Raw genomic sequence first — 18,320 nt, forward strand, 5'->3', positions numbered from 1 at the left:
CATCGTACGAATTCATACAAATTAGCCAACTCGTAAAGTATGTACAAATTCTCATAAGATCAGGCTGCTATCTCACAACCTCTGTTATTAAGTTGTTGGAAATGGTCAACACCCAGAAACATTGATCCAGCTGGCTTCGATTTTGTTGTTTTATCAAACCATGTGAATATCACCTCAATTTTTCTTCATTCACGCGCAAGCCATTTCTCCTAATAACATTAACTCTATTACTCACCAAAGTAAAAAAGTCCCACCAACATACTTTAAGTTACTCCATATGTCACTGTTTGTTTTGAAAATCCATCTCGCCTTTTCAAATGATCAGATTAGATTCAATTTAGCTTTACTTATTTGATTTAGCTAAAAGTGACAAGGTTAAAAGGAATTTGCTGACATGTGGGTCAAGGTTTGCGCTAGACTTTGGTGCAAACGGATTCCTCACAAACAACCGGCACCTTTTAGTAGGAGCGATGTGGTGTCTCTAGCTCCTTGTATAAATCTCTCCACTCAGGGTTCATTTTCATTCCTAGTGCCTTAAAAACTGTGATGCAATTACAATCATCACATTATACTCACTGCATGCATTACTGTACCAATGATCTGCTGTGCATTTTACTATTTAAAATAAAGGTGCTTCACGATGCCATAGAATAACCATTTTTGGCTAAATGGTTCTATGAAGAACCTTTAACATCCAAAGAAGCTTTCTGTTTTACAAAGGGTTGTTTGTATTGAAAAATGGTTATGTTACAGAATTTGGACATGCATGGTCCTTACACTCTCAGAAATAAAGGTACAAAACTGTACCTTTTCTGTCACTGGGGCTGTACCCTTTCAAAAAGTACAGCTTTCCACCTAAGGATTTCATTTTAGTACCTCAGAAGTACATGCTGCGACCAAAGAGAGCTTATTAGTACCTCAAAAATACATATTAGTATCTCAAAGGTACATATTGGTACTAAATATTTACACATCTGTACCTAATGGTCCATGCAATTACCTACTTAAAGGGTGCTGCCCCACTGACAGCTAGGTTACATATTTTGACTTTTTTCTTACAGTATAGGTCCTTAAGGTACGGTAATCTACCAAAAATTGTATTCTGTTTTGTATTCCTGTACAGGTACCGAACAGAAACTTAGGGTACAGCCCCAGTGACAGAAAAGGTACAGTTTTGTACCTTTATTTCTGACAGCGTAGGGATAGTTCACTCAAAAATGAAAAATTCTGTTATCATTTCATTGTCATGTTGTTACAAACCTGTTTACATTTCTTTGTTCTGATGAACACGAAGGAAGATATTTTGAGGAAAATGTTTAACCAATCAAAGGCCCCTCTGACTTCCATAATAGGAAAAACACAAACTATTGATGTCAATGGGGACTCTGATCAGTTTGGTTACAGACCTTATAGGTGAACGTGATTTCAAAAAGTAGGATGTGATCACCATTGTTGGTCCTGGATCATCATTTTCATTAACCAATCAGATTTCAGGATTAGGGTGTATGTTAAGCCCAGTAAACACTGTGCGATTTTAAATAGTCCTTTAGGATTGTTGCTTGCTACGCTGTGTGATCAAGATCGTAGTTAAGTCCATGTCATACTGTATGGTCTCAATTTCCATCAAATTTCGTACCGTACGAATTTAAAGACTTTAAAAAAATCAGACGCACACAAACCCTAGTCTGTAGTTTTACGTCATCAATCAGTGACAGCTGGGCGAACACACGCTGAAGCGAAGGCTAGCAAACTGAAACAAAATCTAGCGTTCATTTTAATCATGACTTGTCTCAAGCATAAAAAGAAGAAAAAAATGTAGGAGATGGGTACCTTGCATTTGTATTTCCAGCGCATATGTCCACGTGGCTTTTTTCAACATTTGTCTGCATTGGTTTGTTGTTCTCACACTAATTGCTTCATCGGGTTCTGTGCTTCTGGTTCTTGGTCTGCCGGTTGTTGTAGGGAGATGTCACACAGCAGGATTGTGTCTCAGTGACAGAATTTTGTCGAAAGATAATTTTGATCGCAACATTCATTAATCGGCTGTCTGTGAACATGTCAACCTGGCGATTAAAGATGGCAGATTTTAATCTAGGATTTCAGGAATCTTTTAGAATTTCAAAATTTGTCCCAGAGAGCAAAATAGTGGCTGAAATCTCACAGTGTGCACCAGGCTTTAGATTTAGGTTTAGGATTGGGTTAGGGGCTTCTCAAAATTATTCTCAAACTATTATTTTGAGGGGTAAAAATGGTAAAGGTTTGGGTAAGTTGCGGTATCTTTGATTAAAACGTTGATCCAGGACCAACAAAAAATGTTGATCTAGGATCACATCTTACTTTGTGAAATCACGGCGAGGAACATTATACAGGCCATTCCACCAAATCGGTGCCATTTGCATTTTGTAACTTGTCAAAATTTAAAAATTTTCAGTGATTCTTGGGAATTTGGATTAAACACACTGTAAAAAAAAATTTTTTTTTTACGAACAATTACTTTACATTTTTTACAGTGGTTTACCATTATTGAAAAATATCATTAAAACACTGTAAAATTACAAACATTATCTGTCAATTAACAGCTCGACTGTTATTTTAAGGATTTTGTAATTAAAGACAAAATACAAAAAATCTACGTTTTTAAACGGGAAAATACTATATTATTTATACAGTATTTTTTCTGTTTTCTTAAATTACATGCAAATTCATGTAAATTTACAATAAAAATCTGTAATTAAATGTGTGGTTTGTTATATTTAAAGTACATGACCATACTAACAATTTAACATTTTTATTTGTAATTTTAAGGAAAATGTTCTTAGTTTTATATTTATTTGTATTTTTACAATTAAACTGTAATTCCAGATACATAAGTTTTTACATCAATTCTTGGACTTTTAAAGCTTGTTTTCCATTTTGAGTCTTGTTGTGCCACTGGACACATACCTAATTCAGTAATGTAACAGAAAGACCTGTCAATAAATCTGACAAAAGTCAGGAGTACAGTGAATAGTCCAGGCAAGTATTTTGTAAAGAACCACAAGTTTTAAATCCCTTACAATATTAGCAACACACTTGAAATTTTTGTCCCTTACTTCAGTTTTCATTTACCGTATGTACATTGAGAATAATATATAATTATATATAATTAATATATAATTAAGTATTTTCCTACCATATAATGTCTATTTTATTTTATCAATTTCTATCACCATTATTTTTAATTATAATTGTATGTATAGCTGCTTTACAACAATAAAAACTGTTAGAAGTGCTATATAAATCAAAATAAACTAAATCTGTGTGGGCTGACTACAAAAGTGTAAATGTCAGAATAAAGAATAACACAAAAAACAGTGAAGTACACTTTATTTTCTTTACAAACACATGAAAATGCGTATTAAAATATTATTTTGGTGTCTTGATATCAGGGGGAAAGTCAAAAACAGAACACACAAAAAGCTATAAAAATAAATATTTGTTCCATGGCACGCACACACACACATTCTGGTTTCCATCTTTTGTGGGGACATTCCATAGACATAATGCATTTTATACTGTACTGTACAAACTGTATATTCTATTCCCTTCCCCAAATCCTAACCCCAACCATCACAGAAAACTTTCTGCGACCTTAGATTTTCAAGAAAAAATCCAAGAAAATCATTCCGTTTAATTTATAAGCTTGGTTCCTCATGGGGACCTCACAAATGTCCCCACGAGGTCAAAATTTACTGGTATTCCTATCTTTGTGGGGACATTAGGTCCCCACAACGTGATAATTACCAGGTACACACACATACATATAATGGAACAAACATCTACATACTGTGTAGCTTCCATTAACACTCCTGGAACATCACAATTATACATGGATAGACAATGCCAAAAGCACCGCACAATTTGTTAACCACCACAAAACAGGTGAAGTCAAGCTCCAGATCACGTACTGTAGTATCTGTAAGGAAAGGAAAAAAAATTGTGAGATTGATTAAAATGTGGTAGAATTATCATCTATTCTCTAAAATGTCCAGTAAAGTGTATCACGTCCTGAATGTACAAGTACCGTGACCACCTTTCACGTATTTCTCAACAGGGGTTTTGAATTATTTAAATTACATAAAATAGAAGTGTAAGTATTTTTACCATTTTAGGCTGGTTGTTTACACACTGAGGACACATTGGTGTTCTAACACCTAAGAAAAGTATTCTAATAATATGTGCCCTTTATAATTAAGACCAGTGGAGTTAACAATTTCATTGATTTTTCAATAGTCCATTTAAATGGCAGCCATGCACACACTTCTACACTTATAAATTGATGCATGCATGTACACTCTAAAAATGGTTGTGTTAAAACAACACATATTGTGTTCAGTTAAGGATAACACATAAAACTAACTATGATGGAATTAATCAGTTCATCAGCAAGTCCCAAATTATATCCCTGTTGATTGTGTTTTTATGCATGATGGAGTGATCATACCATTTATCCGGTCCATTCAAATCCTAAGGAATGAACGGGCTGGATTAAATGCCAACACATTCACAACGGACTGTGCAAAGATTAGTTGCACACATTGAAAAAAGATAGGCATGTAAAATATTAATTATTCTAAGTTGAGGAAAGAAAATAATAAAATATTGAAAATCTATGTCGTTTAACTTTAAGATATTTGACAGGTTAGGTGTGCGGTTTACAGAAAAATAACCAATCAAACATTTCTCAGCCAATCAGAATAAAATATTCAACAGGCCAGTGGTATAAAAAACATTAATTTATAAATCTGCATGATTAATTGGTAACCCCAGGTAAATTGTGAAGTGTCATGCAAGATAACCCAGGATTAAACTGACCTAGGGTTTTGAGTGACTGAATGTTACATATTACTTTCATATTTCACATGAGTGGCATGTAAAATTTGCCATAATATATGCCACTGTAGCACTCACACACAGACCAAGTTTGCACAAGTGAGAAATTCATTACATACGAAACGTTGTCCGTTGATGGCAAGAAGTATTTTAGTCATCGAACTGATTAATATCCACCTGTCTGTCAAAAAACACGTGTAACTTAATATGCAAGCTGAAATGCAGCAAACAAGTATTACAAACTAACAGTTAGGCTAATACGCTAACGCTAAATATAAACTAATACGTGATGCACATGGCTAAAATGTGGTTAATATTTAGCGAGCCAACCTTATATTTTTTAATATAACGTCAATAAATTGGTTTTATTATTAGAGTATCTTTAACTGTTCTTACCTGTATTTACTCAGTCTCGCGTGGTAACCTCTGGATGCATGCACGCACATGCGCACAAGCGGCTCTTCCTTCTTCTTCTTCTTCTTTCAATTTTATGGCGGGTTACACCTACTGGTGCATACCGCCACCGCGCCTCTTCCTGCAGACACATGCGCACTACGTTGTATTGACCCAGTGACGAAAAAAAAAAAAAAAAAAAAACGCGTAGATTTTTTTAGCACTTAATACCACTGTATTTCACAGAACAATCAAACATTAAAATAAATTAAATAAACTTTAATAAGTTGTGCTATGTTTTTCTGGGTGGGGTTTGGGGGTTCATGTAAAACGCTTGCACTGGGTGGAAGACAAACTAGTAATTTCAACTAACTTATATTAGTGAGGACACTAAAGAGATGCTGACTTTCTTTTGGTTTTACTACTTCAGGTTAACCCTTCAATGTCACCTCGGGTCTTTGACTTGGGGCATCATTCACTAGGGAACAATGTGATCTCTCAGTGAACCCTTACGAAAATTAGCCATGGTTTTATTGTGGTAAAAGTGTAGTAACCATAGTTTTTTGGTGTATTGATTACTATCAGCAAAACCATGGTTTTACTACACTTAACGGCTACTAACCATGGTTTAACTGTGGTTTTAGAAAAACATGGTTGTCAAAACCATGGTTATTTTGTGGTTACCATGGTTTTACTACAGTAACCATGCTTTTTTGGTTTTAACTGTAGTAAAACCATGGTTAATTTTCGTAAGGAAAGTCACCATGAGCTCACAAGATACTGATTGTGTGGGTCATAGTGATCTTAATGTGTAAGCACGCTGCACACTCAATGTGTGCTCATGTGACGGTCACAATATGAGATCACTTCACACTCACTGTACTACCCCATAAAGCCCACCATATGCAAGTACCAGATTTGTCCTGCTAAAAAACAGCATACCAGCAAGACCAGCATATGTTGTGTTTTGTTGCTGGTTTGCTGGTGAACACCAGCTAAACCAGCATTAGCACCAGCTAAACCAGCACCAAACCAGCATTAGCACCAGCATCCCATGCTGGCCATACCAGCATGACCAGCATATTTTGTGTTTTGGTGCTGGTATGCTGGTGACCACCAGCTAAACCGGCATAGACCAGCATTCCCATGCTGGTCCATGTTGGTTTGATGCTGTTTTTTTTCAGCAGGGTGCTCAGAGAGCTAATATGCTAGCTTTTGCTATTGGAAACATGTCACTATTTAATTGCAACTGATATCGGGCAAAATAAAAGAAAAAGTAAAAAAGACATGAATTTCTCTGCATTTAACCCATCCACTGCAAGTCATGAACACACAAAAACCACACACACACATATATGCACACCCCACACACAGGGCAACTATCACTGCAGCACCCCAACACTTCAATAACTTGCTATCTGTGGGATTGAACAAATAATCTCTGGGTTACAAACAAGTCTGACTCGCTAACCAGTAGGCCACAAAGTTAGTTTACATTGTAACAATAGTATGAGTGACCTCACATTGGTCACGATGTGAGTTCATGGTACAACTGTGCTCTCATTCCATGGTCATAATAATGTAAGGTCACAGCACACTCACTTTGTCATAGCAGGACAACACATATGTCTGGAAAACGTAGGCCCAAGAGTAGAACGTCACCCTTCTTACCTATAATTTTAAGAAATATAGGAATGATCATAGGCTCAAAATTTAGGACACTTTCTACACAGCATTTTATACAGCCCTGTGCATGGTGTGTATATATCATATAAAATGTCAACAACAAGGTTATGGCATGAAGAAGCCTACAAATAAAGATTCTAGAAAGCACAGATTTTAAGTAAAAGTGACCGGGATTGACAGATATGTGTTTAAGCATTGTGGCCTAGTGGTTAGAGAATCAGACTTGTTTGTAACCCAGAGGATGTTGGTTTGATTTCCACAGCTGGAAGAAAGTGATTGCAGTGTTTGGGTGATGCAGTGATACTTGCTCAGTGCATGTGTGTGTTCATGACTTGTTATGGGTTCACTGTATGATTTGCAAATAAATGTTGACATCTCAGTGACCTGTTTTTCAAATAGCAAATCCTAGCATATTAGCTCTCTGAGCAACATCTTGATGGTACTTTGCGGGATGTCATAATACAAACCTGCTGCAGATGCTTCGAATTAAGGAGTTTATAATAAAAGACACTCGCGTTTGTCAGATACTCACTTAATCTCATGTGTAATCAGAGTTTATTAAGTTAGTGTCTTGTGAGTATTTTGTGAACGTGAGCGTCTCTTCTATCATAAAAACTTTTGATGCATGTGCAGCAGGGCATGTATTTTGGCAAGACACGTGATGCACATGGTTCACATGAAGCAATGTACACATATTTTGAAATGACAAGCAACACACATGACACTCCGAATACATATTTTGAATTTATGCACCTCGGAAGAGAGGTCAGTGTACTGTGAGTGCACCAATGTGAGGTCACTCAGGCTATTGTCACAATTTGAGGTTACCGCACACTCACTGTGCGCTCATACTGTGGCCCTGATGTGAGGTCACAGCACACTCAGTGTGCGCTCATAATATGGTCACGATGTGAGGTCACGGCACACTCACTGTGTGCTCAAATCATATTACGACACACTTGCTGTGCTCATACTATGGTCACGATGTGAGGTCACGGCACATCCACTGTGTGCTCAAATTATGGTCAGGTTGTGAGTTCACCGTACTCTCACAGTGATCTCATACTATGGTCACTATGTGAGGTCATGGCACGCTCATTGTGCACTGATACCATGAACTCAACATTCACAAAGAGCTTGCACATAACTCACAAGATAAGAATGTCACAGTATGAAAATGGTGTGATTTTTCTGTGATCATCGCGTGATCTCACATGTTGACTGGGTACAGTGTTTAAGTCACTATGTCTATAGACCATTTCAAAAGATGTAAACAACACTGGTCCAGAAGCACTTCTTGTTTCAGTTTTTTAACACTAGATAAACGTTGAGATAAAATACAACCAACAGAACACATAGAACTGAGTCAAAAAGTTAAACAAACATCTTAAAGATAATGATATATGTGTGAAATAAAAAAACAGTCACAAACTGAAACAGGAAGTGCTTCTGGACCAGTGTTGTTTACATCTTTTGAAATGGTCTATAGTGCAAGGTATCTCGCATGTGTGTGCCTTTACAAAAATCAACCATGGTTACTGTAGTTAAACCATGGTTAGTGTAGTTTTGCTAATAGTATATACCAAAAAAACATTAATACTACACTTTTACAACAAAAAACATTGTTAATTTTCATAAGGTGGTGTGTGCATCTGTACAGTAGGGAAAGAAGTGAGAGTTTTACTGTAGTGTTTGTGCATGTTCCTCTCACATAACATGTTTACAGTTCAGCCTCTGTCCAAAGTCACATTCATTTTTATTCAACTTTCATTTATGGACAGTAGACAGCAGTTATTTGTCCGTTAGCAATTCTTTCAGTTACTGATGTAAGCAGAGTGTGTATGTATTGGCCATATGTGTACTTAGACATGTCATTTGTAACTTCAACATCTCCCACCTCTTGCATACAAAAAAAGACTTTTAAAATATACCATGGGTGCATTGCCTTCTTAACAATATATATACACACACGCACGCACGTTTTTTTGTAGTCAATACTTTAATAATAACTATTGCGATGGTTGCACTATGATTACGCTATTGGGTGTCTCGCCTTGTTGTTATAAGCGCTGATTGGTTGTTTTGACCGTCATGCAGATCTCTGGCCTATGACAATTCAGCGCGCACTTTTCAACATTTCAAACTCCTGCAGCCGGTAGTATTTGCTGACGCTGCTGGAGGAGGAGTTCACTCTGCAGAACTGCTGCAGTACATCGGTTGGTCCACTCTATCCGGTATTTTTTTTAATTCGGTTGAATTTAAGTTAGAAAACATAACATGGACAAAGACTTTAACCATCGGGTACCGGACATATGGAAAACTGCAGCAGGTAAATACCTTTTACTTTACCAGTTTTATATTGACGCATAAAGAAAGTGTTCAAGTAAGATGCTAAACGCGATTAGCCCGTGAACGATATTTGCAAATATCAACGTAAGAACTGCTAATGTTAATGTGTGTTTTTAGTAGTTATTAGGTCAAGCTCACATAACGTGATGTCTGAATTGATGAGATGTTTATAGTAACGTTAAGGCGTCGTGTCGTGTTTTGTTTTCTTGTAACTACGCTAATAAAGCCTTTGGTTAACAAGCTAAATGTTTCGCAGTTATACATGTTGTTCCAAGGTAGTTATGATGCCGTTACCCCGGATTTCCACCGACTGCGGAACGGCTGCAAATAGGCTCCGCTGAAGTATTTGACACGCTCTGTAGCTGATGTTGATAATATATAAGGAGAAGTTTCGTAGAAGTTTTTTAGTAAACTGTAAAATCAATCGGCGACAGTAAAATCCTGACGTACTTTCCGTATTATGATTATCAGTGATACTGGTGCGTTTATATTGTAGCATAAATAGTAATGTATATTTGTAATGTGTAAATTGATCACTGTCATGTACACTTGTTAGACCGAGAGGAACTTGAACCTGCTCTGTAGAAGATTATACAATCCTGTTTTTCTTGGATCTACTGTTGGTCGCTGGGACTTAAGTCAAAATGAGACAGAGGATGTTTTATTTGGAACTGGTGAGTAACGTTTCAATTTTGAAAGTCCACATCCCATTAAATAAAATTACTAATATTGTTTTTGTGTGCGTTTCCCCCTCAAGCTCCAGAGAAGTCTCCTACCACGTCATTTTCAAAAGGTATTAATTTTATCCTAATATATAAAGACTGTGTTTGCATATTAGTTGCCATATTTTTGGAAATTATTGACAAATACTACAACAACCAACCAACTAAGACCCTGTACGACTGATAAACAGAACAAAATAGCAACAAAAGCGCTTACCTGAAGAAACGTTGGCAAGCGCTCACAATTGGTGTCTGCCTAGCGTTTTTAACAGCATTTACATGCTTCTTCACTTATTGTGACTTCATGAGCAACGTCACTCTAGAATTGTTATGACACAATCCTAAACTTCATCTTCTCATCAAATTTCCTGTTCAGTCAAATGCTCTTTATATGCTGAAGCGTCCTGCCCCCTAAATTGCACAGAACATGATATCACACGCACCTGAGATAAGACATACATTTACTAGTTCTTAGCACAAAGTAGGGGATAGGAATGATTCAGACAATGTAAATATGCTTTCCATTGGGGTGAATGAAGTCTGCCACTACAATGCACAAACATACAGGGTGCTCCGGTCCAGCGTGACAGCACAGAGTGGATCATATGTAGGAATCTCTGCCAAAAACAGTTTGGAGGAGATCAAACATCACAATCAGTTAGACGGCCTTAACATTATAAACAGCAGTAATGACTGAAAGAGAAAAGAAACACTGCTGCATACACACCAACAAAAATTACATATCACTGTTATCATTGTTTTTATTCTGTAATAACACTTTATATCTTAATTGTGATTTTATTTTAATACAACTGTGGCACTCACAAGCTGTGAAATGCGACTTTGCTGGACTGTGCCATAAACACTATTGATCATTTAAAAAATAGAGAAGGTCGTCTCGACAGTTCGGTTGTGATTTCCTGTTTCAGTTAAAATGACGTCCACATAAAATAATGCTACATGTTCCAAGGGGGCAGGGTGCTAAAAAAAGAGCATTTGATCGGAAAAAAAATTTGATGAAGAAGCTAAAGTGTAAGCTGACCCTTTTATTCATGTGTTCCTTATACCACATACATGTGGGGAACATGGGACATTTGATGATGGTAGATAAAAATATATTTTGTACGTTCTACCATTTTTAATAATAATAGTAACTTCTCAGAAATTTATTATACAGCATGTGCTCGTCTTGAAAACGTGATAAATTTTGGCTTAAACATGTTTTTAAATTCCATTTTCCAACAGTGATAACTGCTAAAGATGAAACGCATTAATTCTTTCTTTTTTCTTTTAGATCAGCATTGAAGCATTGTTTACAGTAAGAATAGGCACCAACAGAAAGACAAATCCAACACTAGTAAGTATTAACTGGCAAATATAAAACCAGCTTTATCAATTTTAAGGCATGGTGCATACAGAAATAAAAATTATCTAGTTTTTTTCTCTCCCTCTTGCCATCCCTGATGTATCTGACTTTCTTTTGTTAGGGAAGCACATTTTATTTTACAAAAAAATACTCATTTGTGGGTCTATATAATGTTATAAAAATGTTTAGCATTATCCTATCTCTATATTAAAGGAAAACACCACAGTTTGTCAATATTTTACTATGTTCTTACCTCAACTTAGACTAATTAATACATCCCTATATTTTTCAATGCGGGCATCACTAGTTCACACTGCCAGAATGTTTCAGTGTCAAATTTGGTTAAAAATGTTAATAAAAAATAATCTTGTTTAAAGGAAAGTTACAATACTTTTCAGTGAATCATATTGTGTTCTTTTTTATCCCCTAGATGCACCAAGGATCAAGGTGATTTTTGGCAGCTTGGAGAATTTTTCTTTATCTGTCACATCTGGTACAGAATCTCTGACATTTTGGTATTTGTAATGTTTATTTTATTATATTTGTATACTTATGCTAGATATTAATATACTTGTATAGTTACTGTATGTTTCTGAATTAAAAGATAGCCCCAGGTAAAAATGTAAAACTGATATAATACTGATATTGAAAATACAAGCTAAAATGGCAAAATTTGTTGCTTTCTCCACCTGTTTCACAAATGAAAACATTTTATATGCACAGATTCACTTGCCGGAACTGTACAGATTTTTTTGTTTAATTTCAGGCCAATCTGTATTGTAGACACAACGTTTGTTATATGAATGCCCCATCTGAAGGGAGCTGCCTTGAAAAAAATATAAATTACATTTTCTTTTCGTCTTATCTCCGTATAGACCATGGTTCCTCCCATCTTACCCTGAAGGTGCCCTGCAGAGTTAGCTCCAACCTTAAGAGGAAAACACCACACTTTTTCAATATTTTTTATGTTATCACCTCAACTTAAAAATTAATACAAACCCTTTTTTTCAATGCGTGCACTTTTAATCTTTGTACAGCGCATCGTGAATGTGTTAGCATTTACCCAAGCCCAATTTATTCCTTAGGAACAAAACAAAAGTTTTATTTTGTGCCACCATACTTACTCTTGTAACTACTCATGTAACAGTCTTTAAATAGGAAAAAAACATGGAAGTGTTTGGTGGCTTTTAAATTAATCCCTGTTTGGATCCTAAGGAATGAATGGGGCTAGGCTAAATGCTAACACATTCACGTCACGCTGTACAAAGATTAGAAGTGCATGCATTGAAAAAAGATAGGTATGTATTAATTCATCTAAGTTGAGATAAGAACATAGTAAAATATAGAAAAACTGTGTTTCCTCTTTAATCAAACATACCTGAGGTAGGTGGGTTTGATCAGGGTTGATGCTAAACTTTGCAGGGCAGCGGTTCTCCAGGGTAGGATGTGAAGAACCCTGTTATAGATGGTTTCAGTGACAGTAACATACATAAATGCTTTTGTGGCCCAAACTTAACTTCCGGGAGATTTCCGTGTAGAACCAATATAGGAAAAAACTGAAATTCTGTCATAATTTACTCACTCTCATTTTGTTACAAACCTGTATAAATTTCTTTGTTCTGATGAACACAAAGGAAGATATTTTGAGGAATGTTTTTAACCAAACAGTTCATAAGCCCCATTCACTTCCATAATATTCTTTTTTCCTACTATGGAAGTGAATGGGGCTCATTAGGGCTGTGACGGTTGTCATAACCACACACAACCGCAGTGGTGAAGTGCGACCCACGGTGGTAAAGTGGGACCCGCGATGGTGTGCACGTCACAAAGAAATTTATTACAATCTTGCACAGCAAAACTTCCTATTTTTCAAAGCATGTAGGTGCTCCAGAGTATCTGTCATTGCTAAGTAACCTAAGCATTGCTTGACGTTGTGACGAGCACCCACCGGCGGAAAAAGAAACTGGTGCCTGTGAACAAGCACGTTTGTTAAGAAATGTATATCTGATCCTCGTTTAATTTTTTTTTTTATACAGTGGGGAAAATAAGTATTTGACACATCAGTATTTTTATCAGTAAGGGGATTTCTAAGTGATGTAGCCAGATGCAGCCATCAAGCCAAATATTGAATTCATCCAAAGAAATCAGAACATTTAAGTATACACGTTGAGTCATAATAAATAAAGTGAAATGACACAAGGAATAAGTATTGAACACACATTATTTAATACTTTGTAGAAAAGCCTTTGTTGGTGATTACAGCTTCTAGTTCTTGTATGGAGAGACCAGTCATCTGCATTGCTCAGGAGTGATTCTGGCTCATTCTTCCATACAAATGGTCTTTAAATCTTGAAGGTTCATTGGGCCTCTTTTATGAACTTTGATCTTCAGTTCTCTCCATAGATTTTCTATGGGATTTGGGTCAGGTGATTGACTGACCACTTTATTGTTTCCTTGGCCTTGTGTATAGTTTAGACCTTGATGCAAGGTCTTCCTGAAGTTCTGCCCGAGTGTCTCTTGGCTCTTGGAGAACTCTCCTGATTATTCTTTGCACTCCTCGGACAGGGATCTTACGTGGAGGACCTGATCGTAGCCGGTTTATGGTGAAGTGATGCTCTTACCATTTCCAGATAATGGCCCCCACAGTGCTCACAGGAACATTCAGCATTCTGGAAATGCGCCTATAACCATTCCCATCAAAATGCTTTTCAACTATAAGATTAAGAAGTTCTTGAGAGAGTTCTTTGCTTACCCATCATGAAGTCTTTTCTGTGTGCCTCCTGGGTAATGAGAAGCATTTATAGGCCATCAGTTGTGTTCAATACTTATTCCCTGTGTCATTTCACTTTATTTATTATGAATCAACTTGTATACTTAAATGTTCCTTTGTATGAATTCAATATTTGGTTTGATGGCTACATCTGGTAGAAATTTTGTGTCAATAGCCCACTTCACTACACTGCATCAATGTATATCATGCATCAATATAACACCCCCCCCCCCACACACACACACATTCTATTACCACCATGGTGATCATGAGAGAGAGAGAGTAAATGATGACAGAACTTTCATTTTTGGGTGAACTATTTCTTTAACTTACTGTAATTTCACAAACCTGAAGTCAGACCACTCGTTTTTTTTCTTAAAATTTTGAAATTATAGAACAATTGTAATTATGATATTTACATTATAGAACAAACAAACAAACCCAATTTAAAACAAAAACTTCACCTGATGCTACAAGTATGTTTCTTTGATCATTGTGTTTAAAATTCACTTGTTGCCTCTAATTTCAAATAGCTTCAAATTGTTTTAAGGCCATTTAAGTCGGTTAACAAGTAAATAAACATCTTATTTATGTACTTTTTCTGTTGCCTAAAGAAAAATAATCTGCCAATTTGCTTTACTAATTTATCACAAATTATATACATCATAATTACACAATAGTAACCCTGCAGTCACAAAATATCCTGGCTAATGTTCAACCCAGCATTGGATCAAAAATTGGACAAAACAACCTAGCATTTTGGTTTGAACCCGCCAGGCATAGGTTAAATTCCAACCCAACGGTTTGGGTTTGTCCCTTTTTGATCCAACACTTGGTTGACAGAAACCCAACATTTTTTTATATTATATAGAATAGATAAATTAATTCGTCATTTACTTATGGGGGCTGTTTATAAAGAATTGGTTAATAATGCAAATTTACATCTGTGATAGAATCTGTAGTTGTGTGAAACAGTGAAAGTGTTATCTTGTTAATGTGTCTGTTTTGTACTTTTTCAGTATGTTTAGAATATTTAACATTAGCCATAAAGCTTTCATTTTAGGAGAATTTGATGTATGATTTTAGAAATATGATTTTAACAGTAAAATGTTTCATCTATTTCATGTAAGTTTTGTAATTCTTTTACTGAATCATTCATTACATTTTATACATTTGCCGATGTTTGAGATGATACACTGTATATTCACAGTTTTTTTACACACTAAAAATCCTGAATAAATCTTTTTAATTTACTATCTTGAGCATGTCTTGACAATTTATTCAATGTTTTTGAGCAAAAGAATCTAGGGAAAAATCAGTAAATTAACATTATTTCTCTGCAGAACTTTTAGTGCTGTCACTTTTTTAAAGGTATTTGATCATAATAATCTGGGGAAAATCCGTAAAACTACAGTATTTCTCTGCATAACTCTCAGCGCTGTCAGTTTATTAAAGGTGTTTGATCATAATAATCTGGGAAATCTCTGTAAAATAACAGTATTTCTCTGCATAACATTCAGCATTGTCAGTTTATTAAAGGTGTTTCATCATAATAATCTGGGAAAACTCTGTAAAATAACAGTATTTCTCTGTATAACATTCAGCATTGTCAGTTTATTAAAGGTGTTTGATCATAATAATCTGGGAAAACTCTGTAAAATAACAGTATTTCTCTGCAAAACTCTCAGCGCTGTCAGTTTATTAAAGGTGTTTGACCATAATAATCTGAGGAAAATCCGTAAAATAACAGTATTTCTCTGCAAAACTCTCAGCGCTGTCAGTTTATTAAAGGTGTTTGACCATAATAATCTGATGAAAATCCGTAAAATAACAGTATTTCTCTGCAAAACTCTCGGCGCTGTCAGTTTATTAAAGGTGTTTGACCATAATAATCTGGGAAATATCCGTAAAATAACAGTATTTCTCTGCAAAACTCTCAGTGCTGTCAGTTTATTAAAGGTGTTTGACCATAATAATCTGGGGAAAATCCGTAAAATAACAGTATTTCTCTGCAAAACTCTCGGCGCTGTCAGTTTATTAAAGGTGTTTGACCATAATAATCTGGGAAATATCCGTAAAATAACAGTATTTCTCTGCAAAACTCTCAGCGCTGTCAGTTTATTAAAGGTGTTTGACCATAATAATCTGGGGAAAATCCGTAAAATAACAGTATTTCTCTGCAGAACTTTTAAAGAAAAAATCTGTAAATTAATTGTTTTTGAGCTTTATTGGAATTAAGAAGTTTTACTTTAATTTTACGGTTTTTGTTTGGCAGCCGTAGCTGCCAGTCATTTGACCGTTTTTTTACGAATTTTTTTTTTACAGTGCAGGTTTAAATTTTGAAAAAAATAAGTTAGTTCAATTACAAAATCTGAAGGTATATCATTATAGACCAAGGTCTTGGCTGTTCAGCAATTTACTGGTGCAACCTCCCCTGTTCGTATTTTTTTTTTCATAAAATAGGCATTTTTCCAATTATTACTCATACAACATTTACTTTAAGCCTAAATAAAAAAGTAATGATTTTTTATTTAATAAACATATTCTTGTATTAATAGAGACTATTAATTTAATAACTCAACAGCACTGAAGAAACATATTGTAAGCATATTCATTTAAAACAAATAAACCTCCGTCTGACGGTGGTGACACTAATCTGACGGTGGTGACATTAGCCTCATTATTCCAAAATGTATACCACTCAAGTCAGTGGCTTCTTGCTTAAACTTTATGTAAATATTTGGTCCAAAAAATAACAATCCTGAGCACTGTGATGAACAAATATCAAATCATAACTTCCTAAAATACATAAAACCTGACAGTAAAGACAGAAAACCTGGGTGGTGACAAAAACCTAATAAAGATAAAAAAATAGATGAGTTGTTCACATTAGCCATCTTGTTTCCCCTCTGTTGCTAGCTACTTCAGACCTCTTCTTAAAAATGATAAATTTATTTCATAATCTAATCTAATATTTTTTTTACAAAGATGACGGTGTTGACATGTTATGGTTGTCACAGTAGCAGTGTACAGAGAAAATAGCAAACATACAGGAGCTTGAGTGAACTTGAAGCATGCAGTAGAGCTAAAGGTTTGATAATGGGGTCCTCAGGAATGAAGTTGACCCTGTAGTTGTCTGATTTTATTGCTTTTTATAAATATCTGACGGTGGTGACGAATATGTGGGACACATTTTGAGCAATTACAAAATAATAGTAAATATTGTTCAAAACTCACTGTTTGTAGTTTTTAATACATATTACAATGTACTCTTTCATGTGGTAAATATATTATTCAATTCAATTATTACTTTTTGCTTTTTTAATCAAGTTGAAATGATTATCTCTTAACCAAGGACAGCTGATTTTGTAGGCAATGGGCCAGCATATAATCATTAAATTAATAAAAAATAAACCTATAAAAGAACCTTACATATGTGCAAAGGACCCCCTGATTATAACATTGATTCTTTTTCTTTATGAAAATGTTATTAATTTCCAACAGAATTAGCACTTTTCTTAGTGGGATAAGTTTCAAGAATCAGTGTTTTATATTTTTTAAATGCTAAATATATAACACATATATTTTACTCTTTAAAATGAGTATTGGTCAATCTCAAGTAACTAGTTTATTTTTCAACATAGCAGCATTTTGTAACAGGACTGAAAGTAACAGGACTGCGTTTTTAGCATAGATTTAGCAAATACATGGAATATAGCTGCATTTAATATTTGCTAATAGCTTGAAGACACTGAGCAAATTCTAGTGATTTAGCTTTTTTAATAAACCGATAACATTAAAGAAATAATATAGGTAACAGGACAGAACATTAAGATTGACACTCACAGTCATGGCATAAATATCTTAAAATATACAGAAAATAAAGTAACTTTTGATCTTCACATGGGCTTTAGAAGATCCAGATGATGTAACTTCCTCTTGGAAATGTGACTTGGTGTTTAGAAAGGGAGTGTGATGGGTAACAGGACTGAGTGAAATCCTGAGGACATGACAAAAATGTGAATTTTATCCAAAATAATATGACTTTTTTCAATGGTATAAAAATATTTAAAGCAAAGATGGCATATGTACCCACACAAAAATGCAATAAATAAATAAATAAAACAATTATATAAAGATATCTGAAGAATGTTATGTTTTA

At 35.1% G+C, this 18,320-nt stretch overlaps 2 long non-coding RNA genes across 2 annotated transcripts; one reads left to right on the forward strand and one right to left on the reverse strand.

Annotated features, from left to right (window-relative positions):
* Positions 1-3,348: 3,348 nt before the first annotated feature.
* Positions 3,349-5,419, reverse strand: LOC135740865 (uncharacterized). The gene is made up of 3 exons (XR_010529282.2): positions 5,269-5,419; positions 4,992-5,053; positions 3,349-3,955 (listed from the first exon to the last, which is right to left on the reverse strand). It is a non-coding gene; the product is annotated as an uncharacterized lncRNA (long non-coding RNA).
* A 3,704-nt stretch (positions 5,420-9,123) lies between these two features.
* LOC135740866 (uncharacterized) lies at positions 9,124-15,414 on the forward strand. Its single transcript, XR_010529283.2, has 5 exons — positions 9,124-9,280; positions 9,857-9,974; positions 10,058-10,093; positions 11,317-11,379; positions 11,819-15,414. It is a non-coding gene; the product is annotated as an uncharacterized lncRNA (long non-coding RNA).
* The last annotated feature ends 2,906 nt before the right edge of the window (positions 15,415-18,320 follow it).

This window comes from Paramisgurnus dabryanus, chromosome 24, assembly GCF_030506205.2.
Source record: "Paramisgurnus dabryanus chromosome 24, PD_genome_1.1, whole genome shotgun sequence".
Classification (NCBI taxonomy): Eukaryota; Metazoa; Chordata; class Actinopteri; order Cypriniformes; family Cobitidae; genus Paramisgurnus; species Paramisgurnus dabryanus.